This window comes from Panthera onca, chromosome A1, assembly GCF_046562875.1.
Source record: "Panthera onca isolate mPanOnc1 chromosome A1, mPanOnc1 haplotype 2, whole genome shotgun sequence".
NCBI lineage: Eukaryota > Metazoa > Chordata > Mammalia > Carnivora > Felidae > Panthera > Panthera onca.
The window spans coordinates 225065035-225088407 of record NC_138339.1 but is presented as its reverse complement, the minus strand read 5'-3'; the positions used below and the strand labels follow the sequence as shown (position 1 = coordinate 225088407).

The following is a 23373-nucleotide window of genomic DNA, read 5'->3' as shown; positions in this document are numbered from 1 at the left end:
TCATATGTAAATCAGTCAAGTCACTTTACAGTTCTAATTACATACGTTCCACATCAAGTTATTACTCCTCCAAAAATTAAAACATTATAGATAAGGTTAAATTTTATCTGATCATCAACCACAATCCCCAAATCCTCATGTACTTCTTGCTATGATTACTGTTACAAGTTTGAGCTTATTTGTAGGTATTTTACTCTGCATGTTCATCCATAGATAGATCCTTACAAAAAATTGTAGTATTAGTCTGTATTTTTTAAATTATTTAATCAGAGGTGTCTGGATGGCTCAGTCATTTGAGCGTCAGACTCTTGATTTTGGTTCAGGTCATGATCCTTGGATCATGGTTGGAGCCCCAAGTCAGGCTCTGCACTGGGCACGGAGCCTGCTTAGGACTCCGTCTCTCTCTCTCTCTCTCTCTCTCTCTCTCCCTCACACTTTCTCCCCCTCTACCTCTCTCCCTAACTCACATGCTCTCTCGCTCTAATATAATATAAAAAATAAAAATATTTTATCATTTTGCAACTTGCTTAAGGTTATTTTCTATGTTAGTATAGTATAAATCTCCTTCATTCTTTTTAACTGCTGCATAGTATTCTATGTTATGACAAAGCCCTTTTCTGCTTAAGTTCAGCCTGCCATTCAAATGAGTCTACCACAAAGCAAGAAATTTAAAATATATTCATGTCTGTCTGTTTTAAATCTGGCATCAACTTAAGGAATGTGGGATATCTTGAGAAGTTCTAAAATATTTTTTTTCCTAAATACTAAAAAAATGCAGAATTTGATAACCTGTTTTGATAACCTAACAGAATATCTATTTTTTTAATTTCTTTTTTTAAATTTTTAATAAATGATAACAAAATAAAGCTAATATGTGATTGGTAAAAAACGGTATACTACAACTCATTTTCAGTTATAATTGTTCAGTTCATATAGAGCCTAAATTACAAAGAGCTATTTATCCAAAGTTCATTAGCAGGAACATCTGGGGGTGATATAAATGTCCTAGGTCTTAATAAAAGTGTGGGTTACACAGATGTATACAACATAATTAATTTTTGATCTACAGAGAAAGAAATTGAATATTTGAATTGCCTTATCTCTGTTAAACTGAATTCACAACTAAAAACTTTCCCTGGAAGAGACCACTTAGAAACATAGATATAAATATCCTTCACAAAATATAAGCAAATAACCTCCAGCAGTATTAAAAAGATTAATACCCATGTCCAAGTAGGATTTAACACAGAAATCCAAGATTGGCATTACATTTGAAAACAAATCAACATACTTCACCATATAAACAGAATAAAGGAAAAATACCATATTATTGTCTTAATAAATGCTGAAAAAGCATTTGACAAGTCACTACCCATCCATGAGTTTTAAAAAAATTATTAACTCCCAGCAAACTAGGAATAGAAGGAAATTTCCATAGTCTTTAAAGGACAGCCACAATAGCCTATACCTAACATCATAATTAGTGGTGAAACATCAAGTACTTTTCACTAAGATTGGAAACAAAGCAAGAAAATCCACCCACACAACTTCTATTCATCATTGTCCTGGTTAGTGCAATATAGCAAGGGGGAAAAAACAGCCATAATGCTTAGAAAAGAAGATGTAAAACTGTTTATATTCAAAACAACAGAAATAACAACAAAGAAAATCCTACTGAATCTATTTTTTAAAAATTGAAACTAGTGAATTTAGCAAGTGGAAGGATAAAAGGTAAATGTGCAAAACCAATTCTATTCCTACTAAGTAGCAGCGAACAAGTGGAAAATGAAGTAAGTAAAAGCATTTACAATACTTTCAAACCCCCCGAAATAAACTTAGGAATAAATTTAATTTAAAAAATGGGCAAGAACTCTATAATGAAAACTGCAAAACACTGCAGAAAGAAATTAAGTGAAGAGTTATATCAGGTTTATGAATTTATAGACTCAAAACTGTTAGGATTTCAGTTCTCCCCAAATAAATCTGTAGATACTGTGCCATTTTGACAGGATTCGCAGTAGTATTTTTTTGCATAACTTGACTTGGTGACTTTGAAATCTATATGAAAAAGTACAGATTTTAAAATATAAAAAAATCTTGACTCTTGGGACTAAGGGAGTAGGAAGAGTCCAGATTTCTTGGGCACATAGGTGATGGTATATCATTCATTAAAATGGCAAATTCAGGAGAATTGAAGTCAGGGGTCGAATAGATGGCAATGAAGTCTATTTTGGATATACTGGGTTTCAAGTGGTATGGTGGGTAGACGTTCAGGAGAAGCACTGTATCAAAGTGGAATTCAGTAGGCAGTTAGGTACAGGATCTGGAGCTCAGACGACAGGGCTGAAGCAAAGGGATTTAGTCCCAAGTTTATCAGCATCTTTAAGTGGGAAAGGAAATGACAGTGTGGGTGAAACTGTGTCGTATGGAAAAAGCAGAGCCAGAACAACACTTCCTTATATTATTATAATGGCCTTCGAACTGGTCTTCCTGTTTGTGCACTTGCTCCTCGTCTGTTCTTAACACAGGTCTGGTCGACCCTATTAAGACAAATCAATTTCATGATCCTTCTCTGCTCAAAACTCTCCAAAGGTTTTATTCACTCCAAATAAAAGTCTTTGCAGTGGTCTACAAGGCTCTGCAGTACTATATACTCAACGCTGGTGGCACGTTAGAATGACCCTTCCTTGAGCATCCACTTCCCTGATCTCTCTTCCTTCTACTGTCCCCTTTGCTTTCTCTACTTCTGCCACAACTGCCTCCTTCCTTTGCCTTGAACATGCCAGGCATGTAACTACCCCAGAGCATTTCTGTTTCTGTAGTGTTCTTCCATCAGGTATGTGCGTGGCTGTCTCCCTCACCCATCCCCTTCAGAAATTTACTCCTGTCATCTCAGCAAAGCCTTACTTGCCTTATTTATTTATTTATTTATTTATTTATCTATTTATTTACTGTATCTATTTATTTATAATTTTTTATTTGCTTAATTTTTAATTCCAGGATAATTAACATACAATTTTATATTAGTTTCAGGTGTACAATATAATGATTCAACAATTCTATTCATGACTCATTGCTTATCAAGATAAGTGTACTCTTTTTAAGTTTTTATTTTAATTCTAGTTAGTTAACATACAGGATTATGTTACTCTCCTTTATTTTATTTTATTTTTTTTATTTTTATTTAAAAAAATTTTCTTTTAACGTTTATTTATTTTTGAGACAGAGAGAGACAGAGCATGAACAGGGGAGGGTCAGAGAGAGAGGGAGACACAGAATCTGAAACAGGCTCCAGGCTCTGAGCCATCAGCACAGAGCCCGATGCGGGGCTTGAACTCACGGACCGCAAGATCATGACCTGAGCCGAAGTCGGACACTTAACCGACTGAGCCACCTAGGTGCCCCTACTCTCCTTTATTTTAAATTGAAGCCCTCTCTCATCTTCCTATCACCCTTTTCTGTTTTATTTCCCCCTCAGCAAACTTATGATTAACACACCACATACTTTACCTGTTCTTACAAATTTTGTTAAGGTGAAGATCACATTACATAAAACTTTTTTTTTTTTTTTTAATTTTAGAGAGAGAACTCGTGAGCAAGGGTGAAGGGCAGAGGGGCAGAGAGGGAGAAAGAGAGTAGCTCCATGTTTAGTGTGGAGCCCAATGTGGGGCTCAATCCCACGACCCTGAGATCATGACCTGAGCCCAAATCAAGAGTTGGACGCTCAACTAAGCCACCCAGACACCCCAAAGTCATTCATTTTCAAGTGAACAATTCAGTGGCATTTAGTACATTTGCTATGCTGTGCAACCACTACCAGTATTTAGTACCAAAACATTACCACCCCTCCAAAATAAAACCCCAAACCTATTAAGCAATTTGTCCTTATTTCCAGCTCTTGCCCCCCACCCAGGCGCCTGGCCCTGATGACATCCTACATTCTATCTCTCTAGATTTACCTATTTTGCATATTGCATATAAATGGAATCATACAATACCTGGCCTTTTGTCTGGCTTCTTTCACTTGACAAAATGTTTTCGAAGTTCACCCACAAGGTAGTACATATCAGTATTTCATTCCTTTTTATGGCTAATATTTTTTCATTGAGAGAGAGGGAGAGAGAGAGAGTGTGTGTGTGTGTGTACACACATATATAACAATTTGCTCATAAATTCAACCATTAATTAACTTTTGAATTGTTTCTACTTCTGAGCTATTATAAATAGTGCTGCTATGAACATTTGTGTGCAAGTATTTGTTTGAGCCTCTGTTCTCAAATCTTCTGGGCATATACCTAGGAGTGGAATTGCTGGATCATATGGTCATGATCTCATGGCTCAAGTGACTTTGAGCCCCATGTCAGACTCTGCTGGCAGCTTAGGGCCTGGAGCCTGCTCTGGATTGTCTCTCCCTCTCTCTCCGCCCCTCCCCCACTCACGCTCTGTCTCTCTCTCTCTCTCTTTCTCAAAAATAAATAAATATTAAAAAAAAATATGTATTACAATTTCTCCAAATCTTCACCAACACGGGTTGTTTTCTATTTTTTGTTTATTTATTACAGCCACCTTGGTAGGTGGAAAGTGGTATCTAATTGTGTTTTGATTCCCATTTCCCTAACACTTAATGCGGTTAAGCATCTTTTCACATGTTTATTGGCCATTTGTACTTCCTCTTCAGAGAAATGTTGGCTCAAATACTTTACCCATCTCTAAATTGTGCTGGTTTTTTTATGTTGCATTGTTTTCTTTAAATATTTTTTTAAGTGTATTTATTTTTGAAAGTGAGAGACAGCGAGTGGGGGAGGGGCAGAGAGAGAGGAAGAGAGAGAATCACAAACAGGCTCTGTATTGTCAGGGTGAAGCCTGATGTGGGGCTTGAACTCATGAACCGTGAGATCATGAGAGCACGACCCTAGCTGAAACCAAGAGTCAGATGCTTAACGGGCTGAGCCACCCAGGTGTCCCTGCATTATTTTCTTTAAAGTTTATTTATTTTGAAAGAGAGAAAAGTAGAGACAGAGCTCATGCACATGTGTTAAGTGGGTTAAGCACAGAGACAGAGAGAGAATCCCAAGCAGGTTCCATGCTGTCAGTGCAGAGACTGATGTGGGGTTTGATATCATGAACTGTGAGATCATGGCTGAGCCAAAATCAAGAGTTGGATGGTTAAGTGACTGGGCCACCAGGTGTTTCTTATGTTGCATTATAAGAGGGTTTTTTTTTTTCTTAATATATTGTGGATAGATACAGAGATATATGATTTGCAAATATTTTCCCCCTTCTGCAGGTTGCCTTTTTGCTCTCATGATAATGCTCCTTGATGCACAAAAGATTTTAATTTTGATAATGTCCAACTTATTTACTTTTTCTTCTGATACTTATGCTTTTGGTATCATATTTAAGAATCCATTGCCAAATCCAAGCTCATTAAGATTTACCCCTATTTTTTCGTCAAAGAGTTTTATGGTTTTAGCTCTTATAGTTAGGTCATTGATCATTTTCAGTTAATTTTTATACATTAACTGAGGTATGAGGTAGGGGTCCAACTTCACTGTTTTTCATGTGGCTATCCAGTTGTCCCAGAACCATCTGTTGGACACTATTCTTTCTCTGTTGAATGGTTTTATTTTTTATTTTTGTAATGTTTATTTATTTTTGAGAGAGAGAGACAGAGTGTGAGCAAGGGAGGGGCAGAGAGAGAGGGAGACACAGAATCTGAAGCAGGCTCCAGGCTCTGAGCTGTCAACACAGAGCACGACGCAGGGCTCAGATTCACAGACCACGAGATCATGATCGGAGCCGAAGTCAGACACTTAACTGAATGAGCCACCCAGGTGCCCCTCTAGTGAATGGTTTTAACACCTCTGTCAAAAATCAATTGGCCACAGATGCTCGGGTGTATTTCTGGACTGTCAATTCTATTCCATTGATCTTTGTGTCTATCCTTTGCCAATTCCACAGTTTTTTTTTTTTTTATAATCTTTTTTTTTTTAATTTTTTTTAACGTTTATTTATTTTTGAGACAGAGAGAGACAGAGCATGAACGGGGGAGGGCAGAGAGAGAGGGAGACACAGAATCGGAAGCAGGCTCCAGGCTCTGAGCCATTAGCCCAGAGCCTGACGCGGGGCTCGAACTCATGGACCGCGAGATCGTGACCTGAGCTGAAGTCAGACACTTAACCGACTGAGCCACCCAGGCGTCCCACCAATTCCACAGTTTTGATTACTGTATCTTTCTAGGATATTTCAGACTGGGAAGTGTGAGCCTTCCAACTTTGTTCTCCCTTTTCAAGATTGCTTTGTATTTTACTTATTTTTATTATTTATTGTCTCTTTTTCCTCCCCACAACATTGACTGTATTAGGATGTGAATTTTTTGACCATTTTGTTCACTGCTGTACCCCAGCACACAAAATAGAGCCTAGCTTGTTTAATATTTACTAAATGAATGAATGGGCTCACAGAGTCATTCACAGCTCCCAGAAAGTAATGGGGGTGAGAGGAGAAGAGGAAAGGAAGAGAAAACTATGGTTGAGCAACTCCTGTCAAAGAACAGTTGAAATGGCAAGAAGGAGGGGCAATTTAAGGTCTCAGGCTCCAGTGTCAAGGGACCCTTTCAAAACCATATTGCCAGGAGGGCATGGGCAGCAGAAGCCATTCTGGTGTGTGAGTCAGTCTTTAGTAATTGAAATGTACTAAGACTAAAAACCATTTAGTTACTAGCACGTTGAACATTTTATGTTTTTCAAAAACAAAACATCAGATAAGATGAAACAGAATGAATAACAGTGAATTATTTTCTGTGAACTGAAAGGGCAAATAGCTTTTGCATCTTATCTTAAGAGTCTCCATGGCTTTTAGCATATGTAAATAATTATTCTTGATAAGTTAATTAATTTTACAATCATATCACACAACATCCCCTGCAATGTAAAAGTACCATACTGACCTTTTAAAAAAAATTCTGAACAAAATCTTAAATAAATACACCTATCACATTTAGTCAAATTAAATAACTGGGTAGTGACATCAGCAAGTCTGAACACTATTGTTTCTAGTGGGACAGAAGCCAGTGAAGAAATAGCAGAGCTAAAGTACATGTAGGGCAGTTTAAGATAGATGCATTGGCAAATTTTCTTTGGTGTTCATTACTTTCTTTTTCAATTTGCAAAATGTTTAAAATGTAAATACTTAAGGAAGGATGAAGGGTATCACCCCTGTTGAATATATATTACATAAACTGCCACGGATTAATTGTATTTTTCTTACATAATAGCAAATACTGCTCCCATGAGATTAAGCAACATATTGCCACCCCACAAATAAAGCCATATGGTTCCATCTGTTTCCAGGTTCCATTACAGTACGCCTACGGGTTAATAAAGAAACTGTTAACCACAGGATGCAAATATGCCTCTTATTTAATTTTTCAAAATCAACAAAGTGTTAATGATATAATTTGGCAGAGTTTGACTTATTACAGGAGTTAGATATGCATGTCCTAATCCTCTTGCACTGAGGATGATTTAACACGGTATGTGAAATAAATAAACTAGCGCTAAAATCGCATAGCTCTGGGATTTGCCAGGTGCTAATTGCTGTACTGAAGCCTGGAGGAAAATGCACAATTGCCCCGTGTAGTCGTCCTAGGTATAATTATGGTCTGAGAGTTTTATTCCCTGGACAGAGGTGACAGCCTGGAGAGAGCTTTGCATGAACTTGGTCTTCATCTTAGGATCTATAAAAAAAGACCACGGGCAGTTCACCACCTCCCCTGCAAAGCCCACCACAGGAGGGGAAACTGCTATTTATCCTTCAAGTGCAGCTCAGGTATCGTAGATAGGATTCTCTTCTCAGGCAGTACCTTATACACATTACTATTTTCAGTTTGGATCATAACTTGTTTGTATATATGTCCCTCCTCTATTAAATAACAAAGTCTTTAAGGATGTGACTATCTTGTTCATGTCTGTAGCTCCAATCCTTCACAAAAAATCGGCATTTAATAAATATTTATTACTAATTATGTTAAATGACTGTTTCCTAGTGCTGGTGCCCAAGAAATAGTAGATGCTTAATAAATTTTAAGTATCAGAAACTGTCTTCCTCTCCTCTACTCAAAATTTCACTTTTTCTCCCCTTTTCATCACCATTCTTCTGTTAGAACACAGGTCAGGCTCTCATCATCCTAGACCAGTGGTTCTCAGTGAGGGAAGAGGGGGTGACCTTGCCCCCCATCAGTCATCTGGCAATGTCTGCAGACATTCTGGGTTGCCAGAAGCGGGCCAGAGGGAGCGGGCCTCAGTGGCATCTAGTGCATAGAGGCCAAGGATGCTGCTAAACATCCCACAACTCAGAGAACAGTGTGCACAACAAAGAATTATTTGGGCCCCTGGGTGACTCAGTTGGTTATAAGTGTGTGACTCTGGGTTTCAGCTCAGGTCATGATTTCACAGTTTGTGGGTTCAAGGCCCATGTAGGTAGGGCTCTGTGCTAATAGCACGGAGCCTGCTTGGGATTCTCTCTTTCCCTCTCTCTCTGTCCCTACTCCGCTCATGTGCTCACTCTCTCTCTCTCAAAATAAATACATAAAGACTTAAAAAAAAAAAAAAGAATTATCTGGCCCCAAGTGCCAGTAGGTGAGAAACTCTGCCTAGGCTTTCATTTCTTAAAAAAAAATTTTTTTAATGTTTTATTTATTTCTGAGACAGAGAGAGACAGAGCATGAGCAGGGGAGGGGCACAGAGAGAGGGAGACATAGAATCTGAAGCAGGCTCCAGGCTCTGAGCTGTCAGCACAGAGCCCGATGCAGGGCTCGAACTCACAGACCGCGAGATCATGACCTGAGCCGAAGTCGGACGCTCAACCGACTGAGCCACCCAGTGGCTCAGTGACTGAGCCACCCAGGCGCCCCTAGACTTTCATTTCTTGAAACTGACTCCTGGTCATTCCCTTCTAATCCTATTCTTTCTCTCTAATCTATTCTTCCTAAAAATCTCCTTGTTTGGGATATAATTGACATAAAACATATTAGTTTCAGATGTACAGCACAATAATTCAATATTTGTATACACTACAAAATGATCACCACAAGTCTAGTTAACATCTGTCACCATTTTTATCTTATGATGTAAACTTTTAAGATCTACTCTCTTAGCAACATTCAAATATACTATATGGTATTATTAACTATATCACCATGCTGTACATTACATCCCATGACTTGTTTATTTTGTAACTCGAAGTTTGTACACCTTTTGACACTCTTCACCTATTTTGCCCACACCCCATCCTAAACCTCTGGCAACCACCTACCTATTCTGTGTACCTATGAGCTTGGTTTTGTTTCTGTTTGTTTGTTTGTTTTTAATTTTTTAATTTATTTTGAGAGAAATCTTGGGCACAAGTGGGAAAGGGGCAGACAGAGAGGGAGAAAGAGAATCCCAAGCAGACTCCATGCTGTCAGCAGAGAGCCTGAAGTGGGCTCAATCTCAGTAACCCTGAGATGAATACCTGAGCCAAAATCAAGAGTTGGATGCTTAATGGACTGAGCCACCCAGGTGCCCCACTGGTTTTTTTTTTTTTAGATTCCACATATAAGCGAGACTAAAAATATTTCTCATTGTTTTTCTGTTCCAAAGGCCTTATACTTTTTGTTTTGTTTTGTTTTTTAATGTTTATTTTTGAGAGAGACAGAGCTTGAGCATGGAGGGACAGAGAGAGTGAGGGAGACAGAATCCGAAGCAGGCTCCAGACTCAGAGCTGTCAGCACAAAGCCTGGGGTGGGGCTTGAACTTCTAAACCGTGAGATTATGACCTGAGCAGAAGTTGGATGCTGACCTAACTGAGCCATCCAGGCGCTGGGTCTTACACTTTTTTAAATGTCTTTGTTTTTTGGTTTAGTTGCTGCTGGATTTTCAACACTATCAATATATCAATATGTCAAAAGCAGAACTGGAACCAAGTCTTAAAACTTCCTATTTCTAATTTAGGTGCTTTACAACTCTCTTAACCCAAATGAAAGCTTTTAAATTAGGAGGACACTGAGAAAACAGACTCTGAAGTGATGGTAGCTAATTTTCTTCAGTGATCCAAATTTCTAAACCTACAAAAAGCTAAATGTCCCTTCTAACTTTGTTTGCAGTTGAAATGCTGTTTCACTGACAGTTATATCACACACTGATATATGCCGGCTAGATATCCTCTAATCTAACCATGATTTGCTCAAAATTAATGTGATCTAAGACTGGTTTTAAAAACAAAAGGGTTTTGAAAAACATGTGCTTCCCTTTATTTAGATGACCAAATGTTATGAAATTCCACAGAAGTAACTCTTAAATGTGAAAAATCACATACAGAAGTAGGTGGAAAATCACATACAGAAGTAGGTGGAAATGTTATGACAAAATGTTATGAAATTCCACAGAAGTAACTCTTAAATGTGAAAAATCACATACAGAAGTATGTGAAAAATCACATACAGAAGTAGGTGGAAAATATATATATATATATAATGCATATATATAAATACATATATATACATATATAAAAATATATATAATAAATAAAATTTTATAAATAATATATATAATAAAATATATAAAATATATAAAATATATAATTATAAATTATAATTATAAATATATAAAAATATTAAATATATATAATATATAAATACATATATACACATATATAAATACATATATATACATATATATACATATCCGATAAATGATTCATATCCCAAATAGATAAAGAACTCCTATAACTCAACAACCAAAAGAAGAAACAATACTATTCAAAAGGGGACAAAGCACTTGAATAAGACATTTCTCCAAAGAAGATATATAAATGGCCAACAAGCATATGATTGTATGATAACATCATAACACCAATAGTCATTAGGGAAATGCAAATCAAAACCACAATGAGATACCACTTCACCCTCATTAGGATAGCTATTACAAGTGTTGGCAAGGGTGTGGAAAAAGGAGAATCTTTGTGCATTGTTGGTGAGACTATAAAGTGGTTCAGCCACTGTGGCAAACAGCTTGGAAGCTCTTCAAAAATTAAATGCAGAATTACTAAATGACCCAGTAATTGCATCCCTAGATGTACACACAAAAGAACTGAAAACAGGTACTCAGGTACTTGTACACCAATATTCACAGAAGTATTATTCACACCAGCCAAAAGGAGAAAAACAACCTAAGTGTCCATCAACAGATGACTGGGTAAACAAAATGTGGTAGATATGCACAATGGAGTATTAGTCAGCCTTAAAAAGGAAAGAAATTCTCATACATGCTACAACATGGATAAAACTTGAAGATGTTACACTAATGAAATGAGCTAGACACAAAAAAGCAAATTTTGGGGTGCCTGGGTGGCTCAGTTGGTTAAGCGTCTGACTCTTGATTTTGGCTTGGGTCATGATCTCGAGGTTCACGGGTTCCAGCCCCAAGTCGGGCTCTGTGCTGGCAGGACACAGCCTGCTAGAGGTTCCCCATCTCCCTCTCTCTGCTCCTCCCCGACTTGTGCGCACAAGTGTGCTCTTTCTCTCTCAAAACAAGTTTATTTAAACTTAAAAAATAAAAGCAAATTTTGATTCCACTTATATGAGGTAACTAGCATAGGCAAATTCATAAAGACAGGAAATAGAACAGAGGCTACCAGGTACTAGAAGAAAGGGCATGGGAAGTTCTGTTGAATGGGAACACAGTCACAATTTGGGAGGGTGAAAAAGTTCTGGAGAAGGGTGGTAGTGATAGTTGCACAACAATGTGATGAATTTAATACAACTGAATTGTACACTTAAAAATGGCTAAAGTGGTAAATTTTGTGTGTTTTATCACAATAAAATACAGTGGAAAAAGTCTCACTCCAAATGTTATAATAATTTGCTTCATCACTGTCTTCAAGGGATTTTACAAATAATGTCTCCCACTAACAAAATTTTAGGTTTTTATCTAAATTTGAGATGGAAAATAATGTGCCATTGGTACATGCATGTCTTGAAAGAAATTAGAATCCCTGATAATATAAAATGCTAGGACATCACACACAAACCCCAGGCCCAATTATATAGGATAATCTCCTTTCAACAGCCCATACTCAGTGAAGGACAGGCATAGTTTTGTGCCATCCCCGGCATTTTGCCTGCCTTTCAGATCCTTTCTTCCACTTAATGCTGATTCATGTAAACATATCAATTTTCTCTGATGGCTGTAGCATAGGGGAGAAAGAAAGTACTGTTTTAAAAATATCATTTGTTTCTACACTAAGAAAAAGGTGAAAATACAGAACAATGTCCAGAAAGATTATTTTTTTAATGAGATCTATTTTCTATCCCAGAACCAACCAATAGCAATTTTACATATTATCGATCAATATTTTTGAGCTTTATTTTCTTGGAATCAGCTATTTTTACAATACAAACTATAAAATTCCTTCAGTCAAAGCAAATAATTACATTCAAAAAACATCCATAGATTCAACAACTGTGAGCATTCTGAAAGAAAGCAGAAATAGAAGTCTTTTCATGCACGAACACATCTGATATTTATTCTATATGTTTATATATGTTTATTTATTTTTGAGAGAGAGAGACAGAGAGAGAGAATCCCAAGCAGGCTTCACGCTGTCAGCACAAGCCCAACACGAGCCATGAGATCATGACCTGAGCCAAGATCAAGAGTTAGACACTCGACTGAGCCACTCAGGCACCCCCACATCTGATATTTGAAGTTGTATTAAAATCTACTAATACTCCAGAATCTCTGTGTGTTCAAATCCATTAGAAGGTCCACAGAATTTGAAATTCACTCTTTCATAAAACTGATTTTATGACCCCTCCTTAATAGGAATGTAATAGAACCTACTACCTGAAAATGTTACTGGATTAATAAATTTACCCTATAATACACAACTAAGTACCAGAATATTTGAAGTTAATCTTTGTCAACAGTTGTGGATTTGGGTAAACTGTGGCCCAAACTACATAATGACTGCCTGAGTCTCATCCAATAAAATCCCACAAATATATCAAAACCCCCACGTGCATAAAGTATACACACAATCTCATTTTAAAACAGAACTCCAAAACCAGTTTCATTACTTTTTACATTAGTACTGAATTTCACAAAAGGTCCTGATTAAAAGTGATATGTTTTGCCTACACCAAGACAGGGCTATAATAGGCAGCCCTGTGCTCATGACGGGAGGTGCTGAAGTAAACTGGTGTCATTGGGATTTATACTTAATAGGCCACTGGGATAGGCTTGATTCACGTTCACTTAAATCCCTGGGATATGGTCCTCTTGAACACTCATCTAGTTTGATTTTTCAGCTAGAATGTCAATGCTGATTGGCTATCATTTCTTAAGTTTCAGTGGAGATTTAGAATTATTTTTTATTTTTTTTTCTCTTAAGTTTATTTATTTTGAGAGGGAAAGAGAGAGAGAGAGAGAGAGAGAGAGAGCGAGAGCAGGGGAGGGGCAGAGAGAGAAGGAGGAAAAGAGAATCCAAGCAGGCTCTGCACCATCTGCACAGAGTCCAACATGGGGCTTGAACTCATGAACCGTGAGATCATGACCTGAGCCAAAATCAGAAGCCCGACTGACTGAGCTACCCAGGCGCCCATGGAATTGTTTTTTGTTTGTTTGTTTTTTTAATAAAAAGACAGGATACATTTTTTACTGTTTCTCCCTACCACCTTTGGAGACAGAATTATTATTCTATTGCCTATTTGATATTTTATAGTGAAAGGGAAGAAGAACAGGCAATAAAGCAGCAAAGAGAGGATCTAACAAATACACCTAAGCGTTTGGGCCACTTTTAAGGTAGACTTAAAATGTTACACATTTTTTTTCCACGTGCTATTCTGAATAGTAAGAGCATGACTGAACATTTTAACGGTAAGCAACTCATAAGACTGTCGTCAGAGAATGTCAAAACAATCTTGGAAAGATTACAGCGTAAGTTTCTAGCATTCCACACTCTTCTTTTTTTTTTTTTTTTAATTTTTTTTGAACGTTTATTTTTGAAGGAGAGAGAGAGAGAGAGACAGAGCATGATCAGGGGAGGGGCAGAGAGAGAGGGAGACACAGAATCCAAAGTGGGTTCCAGGCTCCGAGCTGTCAGCACAGAGCCTGACGTGGTGCTCAAACTCAGAAACCGTGAGAGATCATGACCTGAGCCAAAGTCAGACGCTTAACCGACTGAGCCACCCAGGCACCCCACCACACTCTCTTCTTTATATCGTCAGCATTTTCTTGGAGAGATGCTATAGACCACCCCACAAGTGTGGTATTTTATTATGTAAGTTTGGAAGGGCCCACAATGTAACTAGTGCCTCCAGGAAAAGATGCAACACGATATAATGAATATTTGGAGGAAGGACGTGGAGGAAGAAGACTTGAAACTGAATGCTAGCTTCCTCACTAATGTGACCTTTAAGTAATCAACCACTTTGATCCTATTTCCTCCTCTGCAAAACTGAAAGAAAAATCACTGCTTTTCATACTGAGAGGATGTGTGCAAAAGCAGTTTGAACACTGTTAACTTAATGCAAAGATACTATTTTTTATTACTAACAAGTGGTTATACTTCTACTTATTCCTCCTACATGCCTCACTGTAGAAGTAAAAGGTGCCAAAAAAAGAAGAAAAGAAAAGAAAAAAAAAAGTAAAACATATCAGAAAATCATCAGAGACAAAGAAGGAAAAAAGAGGACAAATGTTCACATAAAAAGAAAAAAAAAAACAGTATCTCAACCATCTCAACATATTAGCGTCTCATTAGGAATCAAAATTATGACATCATTTTCTTCCTAATCAGCATGAAATGCTACAATTCACCCAACAGAGCCGATGGACAGATATTCCTGAGGCCGCAATACATACTTTCTACATAACTCCAGGACCAATCAGAAAGAGGGAAAAGGCAAGAAGATAAATGGACCCCAAGAGAAATGAGATGATCACTGTATAAAATTTGACTATCCAGCAGATCCAACTGTACAAAACCTGAGAACTACCAACAAGCAAAAAAGAGCTGTACCTGCCAAAATGGATGTTATCAAGTCTGTACAGAAAAGATCACATAGGACCTATTTGCGACTATTTGCGACTTAGGTTAAACAAGCGGGTTTACAGGATTTCAAAGTTTACAGCAAATCAGAACACCCAACTGGGAGACAGATGAGGAATGCCACCAGCAGGTACGTGACAGCAAAGTGAAATCAAAGCTGGTGGCTTGGCCCCCAGGAAAGGGACCAAAACAAGCCAAACAAAACAAAACAACGAAAAAGCTCGCGAAAAGCAGACACCAGTTCTGAAAAGCACAAGAGTTTGAGGTCGCTGCATCTGGGAACTACCAGCCCTTCTTTCCAGCTCCAGAATTGCTTACCATGCAGTTCTTCAAAATTCTGGAGACCACAGAGAGTCTCCAACACAGCAGCAAGAGAGTGGCAGGACGGACTTGGACACCAGGAGAATGGCAAAGCACTAGGCTTCGTCCCTCTGCAGATTGCCACCTTCCACCAAAGCAGCCCGTTTTCATTCAGCTTTACTTAATGAGGCTTCTTTGATCTAAGGGTCCTGTTGGTTTAAAAAAAAAAATTTTTTTTTTAATTAAAATTTGACCACCACTGACTTCCATACTCCAAGATCCTTAAATGCAGTATGTTCCAATGTAGTAATGGAATCTAGGCCAGGAGTTGGGGAGACGGACGGATGAACAGGTGGAGCAGAGATGACTTTTAGGGCAGTAAAACTCTTCTGTATGATATCGCAATGGCTATTATTTGCACATTATACATTTGCACAAACCCATAGAATGTACAACACCCCATGGACTTTGGGTGATAATGATGTACCAGTGTAGGATTATCAACTGTAACAAATGCACCACTCTGGTGGAGGACATCCATAGTACGGGAGACTGTGCATGTGGGGGGGGGGGGCGGTAGGAGGTATATGGGAACTCTGTACCTTTCACTCAATTTTTCCTGTGAACCTAAAACTGCTCAAAAAATGTTTATTATTTCATTTAAAAGAGAAAGAAATGGAACCTATTAGCTTTTTTTTTTTTATTTTTTTTTTAATGTTTTTATTTATTTTTGAGACAGAGAGAGACAGAGCATGAGCAGGGGAGGGGAAGAGAAACAGGGAGACACAGAATCCAAAGCAGGCTCCAGGCTCCGAGTTGTCAACACAGAGCCCGACGCGGGGCTCAAACTCACAGACCGTGAGATCATGACCTGAGCCGAAGTCGGACGCTCAACCGACTGAGCCACCCAGGCGCCCCCCTATTAGCTTTCTTAAAACAGTTTTTCCTCCATATTTTCTGGGAGCACCATTCCCCAACCACTTGCTTAAGCTAGAAACAGACTCAGAACAACCCCATGGAAATGTTATTCATCCTCTTCCTCAATCCCACTTTCCCTAGGTCATCGAATCCCATGGATGGATCCTCCACATATTTCTCAGCTATGCCCCATCCCAGATGTCCTCAATGAGTCTACTCTACCCAGGCAGCTGTGTCCTACGGGGCCTCCCCTCATCTGCACACCACCCCGCCAAGAGCACCCTCCCTGTTGGACCCCTAGCGGCCTGTCCTTCCAAGTCCAGAGCAGATCCCCGCATACGTTTTAGTGACAAATCTTGCACTGAGACTAAAACAGACTAGGACAGTAACTATTGCCAGGGGTTGGAGTTAAAAGTCTTTTATTTCTGCTTTAAACAGTTGGTCTCCAAATTTCTTCCTTTTAAAAAATATTTTATTTCAATGTTTATTTGAGAGAGAGTGCTTGTGCAAACACGCCTGTGCAAGTGGGAAATGGCAGAGAGAGAGGGAGAGAGAATCCCAAGCAGGCTCTGAGTTATCAACACACAGCCCCACCCAGGGCTCGATCTCACAAACCTTGAGATCATACCCTAAACCAAAATCGAGAGTTGGATGCTTCACTCACTGAGCCATGCTATTTTTCTCAAGTCATCTCTATACCCAACGTTGGAGACTGAACTCACAGTCCCGAGATCAAGAGTCAAATGTGCTACCCACTGAACCAGCCAGGCGTCCCGTCTCCAAATTTCTATTATGAGTGTGTATTTATGTATTTTACACGGGGGAGGGGGGAGGGTGGGAAGCAGTATGGTGGGTAAGATTTGATGATTTGAGCATCACTTTCCAACCAGGCTCTTCACAATCTTTCTCCTCAAATGGCATTCCCAGACTCCTCAATCCTCACTCCTTTTGCCCTGCACTGCTTCTCCTCTGCCCTGAGGCCTGTGAGCAGCTACATCCTGGAAACCTCCCCCATGGCCCCAGGCAGCAGCGTTAATGAGCTCTCCACAGCTCTTCTGGGCTTCCACAGCACCTGGCATACACCTTCACAAAAGCACAGAGGACACTTGCTTCCTTACCGTGGTTATTTGTTTTCCCCAGAGAAGCTCTGCTCTTTCTGAAGGCCACAGGCCATGCTACAGAGTGCTCTGAACTGCCTAACACTAGGTCTGGCACACAATAAACGTTGCACGAATGAAGGTAAAATCCAGTCTCATCGATAACATCAACTACTACATTATGAAGCCCTATATAATTAGTCTAACTTCTGATTCTGAGCCATTGCTTTGCTGATGTAATATAACAAATTCCTTTGACAAGCAAAAGCATATAATGCATTCCCTCCTTCCTGTGCACTTAATAGTCTTTCTACTTAAAGTGCTGTTATAAGAACACTGACCTGTACGTGAATACCTGCAAAGTGTTAAATGGCTATAAATAATACTTTAAGTGTTTTTTTTTTAAATAGTGTATGGGTAATTTTTAAAGTTTTGTTGATGTGTGTATGCTGTGGGAGGTTGAGTTTCCGGGCCAAGGGCTGCTTGAGCTGTGGAGATTAGAAACTGATGGAGAAGAATCACTAATAACCGTGCTATAGATTGCTGTTTGGAGAAACTCAGATTTTTAATTGCCAATGACATGCATGAAGCAGTGGAGATGGTGTGTCAAATACCATCTCCCCAGCTTTGCTTAGTAAGAATGTGGCCACTTAGAAGTACCATATCAATTTGTCTTCAATCTCTTTTCAAACGCCCCTTTGATGATGTGATTCTCCTGCTCAAACCCTTCAGTATTTCTCTTTTGACCACAGGTTAAAATGTAGTAGTTTTCTTTTGTCTACAGATTAAAATCCAAATGCCTTATCCTTCCTTCCACCTTATTCTACAAAACACCAACACATCTTAGGGAAGAGAAAGGACTGTGGTTGAAGGAAGAAACTAAGTGTATCAAGCATCAAGGATGAGCCAGACACCTATTCTAGGTGCTGGCATTTTAAGATAAAACACGGTCTCTTTGCTTTGTGATATTATAGTCTATGGGGGGAGACAGGAATCTAAACACATTATTGCCAGGCAGGCTATAGAAGATTATTATTACTGCTATTAAAAGGGTCATGGGTGGCTTCCTCCTAAGGAAGAAAACCAGAGAAGCAAGGTCTCTTCTCCTGAGAGACACAGTAGTACAATTCCAGGCCTAGGGACATCGTCAGCTTCTTTAACTTCTTGCAAGGACTTACGGCAAGAATCTCTATTCTCATTATACCTTGTATTTCACTTTTATTTAGAATCCTAAACTAAATGGGATCATTCTAATTATCCTTCTCAAGGGTGATGCAAAATTCACAAAGTAAAAATGGAATTCTAACCAGGAAAAAAATATAGAGAAATCCAAATAGATTACTTCTTTTTTGCATAAAGAAATTTACCGGGGTGCCTGGATGGCTCAGTCGGTTGAGCCTCCGACTTTGGCTCAGGGCATGATCTCATGGTCTGTGAGTTCGAGCCCTGCGTCTGGCTCTGTGCTGACAGCTCAGAGCCTGGAGCCTGCTTCGGATTCTGTGTCTCCCTCTCTCTCTGACCCTTCCCTGCTCATGCTCTGTCTCTCTCTGTCTCAAAAATAAATAAACATTAAAAAAATTAAAAAAAAAAAAAAAAAGAAATTTACCATTTGATAAATATTCTGATATTTGCCTTCCTCACCACTCTCTTTCTAATTAGGCTATGATATCCTGGAAATCAAGATTTTATTTGCTTCTGTTACTTTATTTTGTTATATGGTCCTTAGGGCTTGGGGCCTCACAAGCAGTGTAAGTACAATAGGCACAGAACAAACAACGATTGAATGAATAACCTTTATAAGCCCCCAAATTTATAAGTCCCACTTTCTAGACCAATTAATATATCCACAAAATCATATTTTACTAAAAAAAAATTTTTTTTAATGTTTATTCATTTTTGAGAGAGAGGTGTGAGTGGGGGAAGGAGAGACACAGAATCCAAAGCAGGTTCCGAGCTGTCAGCACAGAGCCCAACACGGGGCTCGAACCCACAAACCATGAGATCATGACCTGAGCCGAAGTCAGATGCTTAACCGACTGAGCCACCCAGGAGCCCCACAAAAATCACATTTTAAAACACCAACCAAACATAATCCATACAATTTTTTTTTTTACAAAATTAAAATGTGTGTTTGCAATCAATTTAGATGAATGACCACAGAAAGGAAATGCCACTCCCTTGAAATAATACCTGGGCACCAACTTGCAATTGTTTGCAAACACAGCCAGCACCTAATGACTGTTTTATGTAAACACAATTAACCAATAAGCCCTAAGGGAAGCATGGGGGACACACAGGTTTGTCTTTGACAAACATCTGATCTAACTTTTGCTCCTAAAAGTGAAATTCTACTGCCCTTAGAAAACAGGGAAAGAATGATATAAATGCACCAAGAAGTGAAAGAAAAACACACGAGAACTAAAATCTTTTTAGCTTTAACACATTTTCTCACCTTCCACATTCACTGGCTTCTGACAGTCACTCACATCATCAATCATAACCATTAATCATAAGCATAACCATAATCACTCATATCATTAATCATAACCGTTAATCACCGGCAGTACCACTTTATGAACAAGTTGTGCCAGTTTGGGGGTAGTCATTTGGAAACTGGAATGCATTTGCCCAGAGAAACAATGTTCTGAGTGCTGATATGTTCCTCGGCCAGCCCACGGAGACCTTCTAAACTAACACCAGTCCAAATAAGCGATGTCTGCCTTTGACATGCATAAGCCTGTCCAAGCTTAAGGTGCCTCGAATCCTCACCACTGAGCCCATGCACAAACTTTTCAGTTAACTCTTCCTCCTTCCTACTCCAGCCAAACTCCAGTTCTCTCATGTGTGATTCCTAGCAAAGAATAAAACAAGATGGATTAATGGATTCATAATGAAGCATGAATAGTAGAAGTCAAATATTCTACCACAAGATGGAAAACTCTGATGGAATCTGTAAATCCTTTTCGGAGTTATTTTCTGAAATGTGTGGCTCCTAAGTCAGTTAAATTTAGATACAAGAATTCAGAAACCAACTCCCAGCACATCGGGTGAACTTCACCATGCATCAAACTCTCCATGAAAAAAAAAAAAAAAAAAAAAAGTCTGCTCTAAACCTCCCACAGCCCACAAGTACTCAGGACAAACTCCTAAAGGCTTCCGATAAACTGTCCCAATCTACAGTTCCGGGTCTATCTCCCACCCACACTACTCACGGCACAATTTTTGCATTTCGTAAATTCAAATCGAAACAGACAGTCACAAACACACTAACCAAAGCAAATCGACATTTGATCAGCTTTCAAGCAATTTAACAGAGCAAAAGTGAAAAACACTAGGCTACGTGGAAGAATATATTCCTTGGGATAAAGCAGGGTTTGGTGAAGGCTCTGGGCCTGCTCCAGCTGGGAAGCGCTCTCAGCATCGGCTCTCAGTCTAAGCTGTTGCCACTTACAGAGCGTTCACACTTCTACTACTCCCAAAGCCTCTTCCCTAGGTGGTTTCGGAACCAATCTCCAGTGTCAACAAGTCGGGGTGGCCCCCAGAGCACTTGTGCACTTTACAGATGATTAGCCCAGCGGTAAAAACTGGCAACTGCAATTCTGGAATGAATGATCATCCCTGGTAATTGCAATGTTTTATAAAGCAAAGACCGCTTTTCACTACTTTTGCACTAAACCATTTCATGACTGAGGAATACAAGTTTTCCACTTACCGTCCTTCAAAATTAAATTTGCAAAAGGGGAAAAGGAAGTGATCAAATATTAAATTTCCCCAAGGGGAAATTCATATATTCATATACGAATTCCACCAATGATACCAGGTAATCATAACACAAAAAGAGAGAAAAAAATTGATATTTAGTATTCCCCCCCAAGAAAGAAAATCAAAATTGCCTTTATAGGAAAAAATCAGAACTTTGTAGGACTCCTCTCATGGGTTAAATTTTTGTCTTTGAATTAAATGTGGGTTAGAGAATGAAGGGGAAAAACCAAAATCTTTTCAGTGTTTATGACTTCTAAAATGATACAGAGCTGCATACACATATTTATAATTTGCTTCTTAATGTTTTTGCATTTCATTTTAAGTTTTGAATTTCAAGTTTTGTCAGAATCTCTTTGATTCTTAGAAAATTGGTTTTGACTTGATTAGACTTCCCAATTAAAACTGTAAAATCCAATGTATTATAGAAGCATGATATTTATACACAAATTATATTTTTACATTATATTATCTCTATTAATTCTGAGGTACTTAACAGAATATGACGCATTTTGCAAAATGATTTAGCATTGTTTGGTAACACAAGGAGCAAGGCACAAAAGGGAGATTCAGCTCTCTGACAAGGCTGATAACAAGACCCTTTATAGATCCAACCAGACGAAAACAGAAGCTCATCTCAGTAGCAGTCTTTTTTTTTCTTTTTTGAGCATAGTTTGAAACATATACACTAAAAACAGTATCAATTTTTCTGTGGCTATGGTGGGGGTGGGGAGAGGGGTCAGCATATCGACGTGTTAGCAATTTTCTGTGGAATCACATTAGAGTTTCACTGCAGTAGCCATATCACATTAAAATCTGGGGGGTTTTTTGCTAAATGGTTTCCATTGTGTATTTAGTGAATCTGATATGGAAAATTGCTAATGCAATAGGAGTATCATATAAGCTTTCCTGACTGTAATGCTCAGCCACAATATTCAGAAGAAGCTCAACAGGACTGGAGGGGTTTCAGGGCTAATTCTCCACAGCCTCTTAACAAAGTCCTCAGCTCAAGTTCAACACTGGCTTCTTGAAAGATGGAACCAACGCTAAGATCGATTGTATGGGGGAAAACTCCTTTACAGATTTTTATTTCAGAAAAAAACATGGGTTCAGTGAAAGACGTGTCATTTAATTAATATTTATTGACTGACCGCTATGCTGGGCACTGTGGTCCGTATTAAGGAAATGACAAAGATAGATGAAAACATGGTCCCTTCCTTCACAGAACTTGAAAGCACTGACTGAAGAAAAGAAATAAATTAGCACACGAGTAACTTAATACAAGACACGCTGTGGCAACGGTGGAAAATGCAAAGAGCCATAGGAGCTCAAAGGAGGACACACCTGAGACCAGGGTCATTAGGAAGTTCTGTGGAGGCAGCACCTGTACAGGGCCACAAGAGATGAGAAGAGGTAGGTAGCTCTGAGGATCAGATGACAGGCTGGGAAGCAGGGGATGGCATTCTAGGCCTTCTCATGAGTAAAGAAAGATGCAGGAAAGAGGAAAGCCACGACATGCATGGGAAATTATAATCCATTACTTCAATGACAGCATAAAATCTGGAAGGAGTAGGAAGATAAACCTGAAAAAGCGGTCTGGGGTCAGCCTGAGGCTGCCACCAAAGGAGAGATCTACACGGTCTTCAAGATGGTTCGGGGTGGAAGTCTCAGCATGCAGTGCACTGGCAAGATTAATACTCAGCTTTCAAGGGTATGATGGCTTCTAATGCTAACAGCTCCTCTGAAATCTTAACAACTTTATTTAGCACACGTTTCTTAAGAGACACTATTTATAGGAATATTTATTTTAAAAGGTTAGTTTATTGCCAAGGTATAATTGTTTATTTTTTTGTTATGTGACAACTCATGACCTGGACGTTCACTAGGTTAACAGAAAAAAAAAAAATCTATAAAGCATGCTCAAACTGTTGCAACTACTTATGAATTTACTGTTTGCTTTTTTTTTTTTTTTTTTTTTTTTGCTTTAGAATAACTTTTCAACTCACTAGCAACAGTAACCAAGGAAATATAAATCCAACAGCCTAGAATTACAACTATTTGAAGAGATTCATGCTTTCAACTGTACTGCTATATTTTTTCTTTTACTCTGGACACTTCCTTGTTTCTGAATTCCTCTCCGAATGTTAGAAGCAGTAAACAAAATCTACACTAAGCCTTGTTGGAGGCTTAAAATTTAATTAGTATGTTT

The 23373-nt window shown here is 38.7% G+C and overlaps 1 protein-coding gene across 6 annotated transcripts in view; it reads right to left on the bottom strand.

Moving 5' to 3' along the window:
• SMAD9 (SMAD family member 9) overlaps positions 1-23373 on the bottom strand; it is a 76262-nt gene that overhangs the window by 50118 nt on the left and 2771 nt on the right. For 4 of the 6 annotated variants that reach the window (XM_078434300.2, XM_078434281.2, XM_078434292.2 and 1 more), the window contains one exon: positions 15409-15599. The exons of the other annotated variants lie outside the window; for them this stretch is intronic. The gene's annotated coding sequence lies outside the window, so the exon portion shown is untranslated. The remainder of the gene's footprint in view (positions 1-15408; positions 15600-23373) is intronic. 6 annotated transcript variants of the gene reach the window in all.